Here is a 6,355-nt window from a genome sequence, read left to right as displayed (position 1 = left end):
GATATAGATCTCTACCAACCTCTCTGAAGAATAAGTAGTACACATAGGAATTAAGTGCGCGGACTTGGTCAGCCGATCCACAATTACCCAAATAGCATCGAACTTCTTCAAAGTCCATGGGAGCCCAACTACAAAGTCCATGGTGATCCGCTCCCACTTCCACTCTGGAATATCTGTCCGCTGAAGCAAGCCACCCGGTCTTTGATGCTCATATTTCACCTGCTGATAATTAAGACACCGAGCTACAAATCCCACAATGTCCTTGTTCATTCTCCGCCACCAATAGTGCTGTCTCAGATCCTGATACATCTTCGCGGCACGCGGATGAATGGAATACCACGAGCTATGGGCCTTTTCCAGAATCAACTCCCGAAGCCCATCTACATTGGGCATGCATATCCGGCCCTACATCCTCAACACCCCATCATCACCAATGGTCACATCTCTGGCATCATCGTGCTGAACTCTGTCCTTGAGGACAGGTAAATGAGGATCATCATACTGGCGCTCTCTGATGTGATCGAATAAGGAAGACCGAGAAATCACACAAGCCAATACCCGACTGGGCTCCGAAATATCAAACCTCCCGACCGATTGGCCAATGCCTGAACATCCACTGCAAGAGGTCTCTCTCCAACCGGAATATATGCTAAACTCCCTATACTCACTGCCTTTCGGCTCAACGCATCGGCCACCACATTGGCCTTCCCCAGATGGTACAAGATAGTAATATCATAATCCTTTAGAAATTCCAACCATCTCCGCTGCCTCAAATTGAGATCCTTCTGCTTGAACAAGTGCTGGAGGCTACGATGATCAGTAAACACCTCACAAGACACACCATACAAGTAATGCCTCCAAATCTTCAACGCGTGAACAATGGCACCCAACTCCAAATAATGAACAGGGTAGTTCTTCTCATGGGGCTTCAACTGAGGAGAAGCATAAGCAATAACTCTACCCTCCTGCATCATTACACACCCAATACCAACTCTTGAAGCATCACAATACACAGTATATAAACCTGAAGCTGATGGCAAAACTAACACTGGAGTTGTGGTCAAGGCAGTCTTGAGCTTCTGAAAGCTCTCCTCACACTCATCCGACCACCTGAATAAAGCACCCTTCTGGGTCAACTTGGTCAAGGGCGATGCGATAGATGAAAATCCCTCAACAAACCGGCAGTAATAACCTGCCAAACCAAGAAAAATGTGAATCTCTGTAGCTGAGGACAGTCTGGGCCAACTCTGAACCGCCTCTATCTTCTTTGGATCAACCTAAATACCCTCACTGGACACCACGTGCCCCAAGAAAGCCACTGAACTGAGCCAAAACTCACACTTGGAGAACTTTGCATAAAGCTTCTCCTCCCTCAATCTCTGCAACACAACTCTCAAATGCTCCGCGTGCTCCTCCTGACTACGCGAATACACCAGAATATCATCAATGAATACTATGAAAAATGAGTCGAGATAAGGCCGAAACACGCTATTAATCAAATGCATGAATGCTGCTGGGCATTGGTCAGCCCAAAAGACATCACCAGGAACTCATAGTGACCATAACGGGTCCTGAAAGCTATCTTGAGAATATCCGAGTCCCTGATCTTCAGCTGGTGGTAACCTGAACGGAGATCAATCTTGGAGAACACTCTCGCTCCCTGAAGCTGGTCAAACAAATCATCAATGCGAGGTAGGGGATACTTGTTCTTAATTGTAACCTTGTTCAACTGCCTGTAATCAATGCACATCCTCATCGTGCCATCCTTCTTCTTCACAAATAGGACAGGCGCACCCTAAGGCGACACACTAGGCCGAATAAACCCCTTATCAAGGAGTTCCCGAAGCTGCTCCTTTAACTTCTTCAACTCCGCTGGTGCCATACGGTACGGTGGAATGGAAATGGGCTGAGTGCCCGGCACCAGATCAATACCAAAATCGATATCCCTGTCCGGGGGCATGCCCGGCAGGTCTGCAGGAAACACATCTGGAAAATCTCTCACAACTGGAACAGAATCAATGCTGGGAGTCTCTGCACTGAAATCCCTCACAAATGCTAAGTATGAAAAACAACCATTCCCAACCATACGCTGAGCCTTCAAGAATGAGATTACCCTGTTGGGAACATAATCAGACAGACCTCGCCACTCAATCCGTGGCACACCCGGCATAGCTAACGTCACCGTCTTGGCATGACAGTCCAGAATAACCCGGCACGAAGATAACCAATCCATGCCCAATATCACATCGAAGTCGACCATACATAACAACAGAAGATCCACTCGGGTCTCCAAACCCCCAATAGACACAACACACGACCGGTACACACGGTCTACCACAACTGTATCGCCTATCGGAGTAGAGACAGAAAAGATTAAACGTAGACTCGCAGGGCGTATCTAAATATTGGGAAAAATAAGATGACACATAAGAAAATGTAGAGCCAGGATCAAATAACACAGAGGCATCTCTGTGGCAGACTGAGATAATACCTGTAATCACCGCATTTGAAGCAACAGCATTGGGTCTAGCTGGAAGTGCATAGAAACGGTCCTGACCACCACCGGATCGGCCTCCCCCTCTTGGGCAACCCCTAGATGACTGCCCTCTACCCCTAGCTGACTGGGCGGATGGTGAAGTGACTGGAGCTGAAGTCGAGGTCTGACCCCTCTGTTGGGACGGACCCTCAAGAAGACGAGGACATTGCCTCCTCATATGCCCAAACTCTCCACACTCATAACAACTCCCCGGTGCTGGAGAAGGGGACTGAAGGGAACCCCTAGCTCCGGGAAGACTAGCAGATGCACCTGGCATAGAAGAGCCCTGAACTGATGGAGCATAGGACGAACTCTAGGCTGGAAGGGCACTGAGTGATGAATGTCCCTGATGAGAACTGTCAGACCCATGACCCGACGATGCCCCACGATAACCTGGGCTAGCTGACTGAGCCTGCCTGAATGGACGACCTGTGCCGTGCTGAAACTGACCCCTCGAAGGAGCACCACCATAGCTGCCAGATCCCCGAGGCCTCTTGGCCTCCCTCTCCTCTCGCTCCTGGCGACGTACCGACTCAATCTCACGGGCAATGTCAACAACCTCCTCAAAAGTAGCACCTGACACCCTCTCTCTAGTCATGAGAATCCGAAGCTGATATGTGAGGCCATTAACGAACCTCCTGATCCTCTCTCGATCTGTGTGAACCAACCAGATAGCATGGCGAGCTAACTCGGAGAACCTCATCTCGTACTGTGTAACAGTCATATCCCCCTGTCACAACTGCTCAAACTGCCTACGCAACTCCTCTCTATGAGACTATGGCACATACTTCTCCAAAAAGAGAGCGGAGAACTGCTACCAAGTAAGAGGTGCCGCACCAACAGGCCTACGCCTCTCATAAGCCTCCCACCAAGTGAAGGCAGCCTCCGTAAACTGAAAAGTCGTGAATGCGACCCCACTAGTCTCCAGAATACCCGCGGTGCGAAGAATCCTCTGATATCTATCCAAGAAACTCTGGGCATCCTCGCCCTCTGCACCACTAAAAGTAGGTGGATGGAGTCTGCCAAACCTCTCCAATCTGCGCTGCTCGTCCTCTGGCATAGCTTGAGTTACATAACCCTGAGCAGCTACCACCAGCTGGGCTAGTGGTGCCTTCGGTGTCTGCAACCCCTGAACAACCTGATCGGCTGTGCAGGCGGCGGGAGTTTGAGTGCCTCCCACAGCCTGAGAAGTAGTTGCGGCCGTAGTAACTGAGACCGCCTGAGCCAGACCAGTGCACACTGATAGAATCTGAGCTATAGCCTCCTGAAGGCCTGGAATCATAATAGGCACATCCGCTGCCTGAGCTGGTGCTGGTGGAGTGTCCACTATTGGGACCTGATCCTGAACTGGGGCAGCTGGTGGATCTGCAGGTGCTGCCCTAGCTGTTGTGCGGGCTACACCCCTGCCCCTACAACAGCCTCCTCCGCGTCCTCGGCCCCTAGTAGCCCCAACTGGTGGTACTGGTGGTCATCCATCCTGACCGGTAGCATGTGTCCTCACCATCTGTGAGAGAATAGAATAACAGAAATACTAGAATCAACAGATTCGCACAACAGGAATTCAAGAATGAGAAGTTTTTCGTAAAGGTTCTGCAGCCTCCCGAGCATAAATACAGACGTCTTCGTACCGATCCGCGAGACTCTACTAAACCGGCTCATGACTCGCGAGACCTATGTAACCTAGGCTCTGATACCAACTTGTCACGACCCCAAATACCCCAGTCGTGATAGCGCCTATCACAATACTAGGCAAGCCAACCCAAACAATTAACCACAGTAAATTCCTTTTAATAAACCATTTTGCTAATACTGATTAAGCTTCAAATTTGCAAGAGAAATATTTAATTCACTGAAATGTGCAGAAAGACAGTATATCAACAAACCAAACACATCCCAACCATTTGGTGTCACAAGTCTAGAGCCTCTAAATACAACCAGTCCGACTGTCTAATACATGATAAGTCTAAAAATGTTGAAAACAAGGATAGGAAGGAGGAAAGCAGGGCTGCGGACGCCGTGCAGCTACCTTGCAGTCTTCGATAAGCTCCGAAAATGCTGGGAACCCTCACTCTGCCGCTCAAGCACCTGAATCTGCACACAAGGTGCAGGGAGTAACGTGAGTACGCCAACTCAGTAAGTAACTAAAGTTAATAAGTTCTGAGTGCAGTGACGAGCAGCTAGAAACCATATAAAAGACACTACCAGAAATTGGGCCTATGGCAACGATTTGTTTTGCAACGGTTCCATAACCGTTGCCATAGATTGTCCATAGCAACGGTTAAAACGAATCTTTAAGCTATTGGGACACTCTGCATATAAACCGTTGCATTACTATAACAACTGTTGCTGTAGAGAAATCTATTGAAACGGTTTTTTATAACCGGTGCGATAGATATATCTAGGGCAACGATTCTGTGATTTTTTTTCCAATTGCAACATTTTTCATTTCCCTCCTTGTTTTCCCTCGTCTAATTTTCCGCAAAACAGAACTTCTTCTAAGCGTTTCTTTTTTTAAATTTTCTACTTCACTTTGTATGTTTTGCCAAACTAATCCCTCTAAAAAAACACATCAAACCACTTCTAGAAACCCTCCCATCGAGTAAAGGCAAAATGCCGGCCCAGTTCTCATCGAGAAAATAGAGATCTCAGATCCAGATTTCATCTAGCAAAGCCAGAACGCCGACTATATCTCATTTTTAAGCTTCCTCAGACTAGACCTCATCTCCTATTTTGGTCCAAAATGAGAATCTAGAACTTGTAATCAGTCCTTTACACCAAAAATCGTCATAGAAAATCGATTCTAAAATCCCCAAATTCATCTTAAAACAACTCTTCAGAAACTGTAGTTTGAAGTCTTGGAGATTTAGAGAGGTGTTATAAAAATTAGGGTTTACAGATTTTTCGAGATCCCTGGTAGGTCAAAGTATTTGGTAAATTTTGCTCAATTCAGGGTTCGTTTTCTCTCCCCTTTTGGTTATATGTGATATTGCATGGGAATTCACAGTTATAATGCTCCTAGATTTTGGATTTCAGTATTGTTTGGTTGTTATGGGTATGAACTTAATCAGGTTAATAAGATGTTCAATGAGTGAAATTGGAAATTTATGTCAGGTTATAATTATTCCTACTACCTGGAGTTTCTTACAATTTATATGGTTGTCTATGCTCACTCTTCTCTGGTTTGAACTTAGATCAGTGGATGATTTTCTGAAGAATTTTTGTCCTGAGCCACTAAAGTAGATTTAGATGAGTTTTCTTTGGATTTTGTGGATATTTCCTTGGTTTTGCTTGTTTTTGGATGATAGTGTCTCAAATGTTTACACTTGCAAAGGTATCTATAATTGATAATGCAGGAATGGAGTATGAGCTGCAGGAACATAGTTGCGACAACAACCAGTCCATAAGCAGTTGTGTCACATGACCCAGTAGCCTGCTTTAATTTCGTATCAAGCGATGAAAGTTTGAAGCAAATGGAGGTCTGTTTTGGAGTATAGGCGATAAGTCACTATTGACTTTCTGAAGAAAAGAAAAGTCTTGGTTTTAGACTCCTGTTCTAGCTCTATGCCGATTATTATTTGGTTACATTATTGTGAGTTCCTGATTATTTGCGCGTCATGACTTGTCTCGGCAGTAACAGGGCTGCTAGAAGCTTCCATCAAGAGGCAATATATTTGGAATTAAGCATTACATTAGCTGTTACTGGTCAGATTGGTTTTTCTAACAAGGTACATGTCTTAAAGACTATTATCCTTTAGTAGTGTGTGCAAACTTTCTGCTATTGATATAGATCAATTGTATAGCTTCTTCTCTATAGAAGGC

The sequence above is a fragment of the Nicotiana attenuata genome, unplaced genomic scaffold, assembly GCF_001879085.1.
Source record: "Nicotiana attenuata strain UT unplaced genomic scaffold, NIATTr2, whole genome shotgun sequence".
NCBI lineage: Eukaryota > Viridiplantae > Streptophyta > Magnoliopsida > Solanales > Solanaceae > Nicotiana > Nicotiana attenuata.
This window is presented reverse-complemented; position numbering follows the sequence as displayed.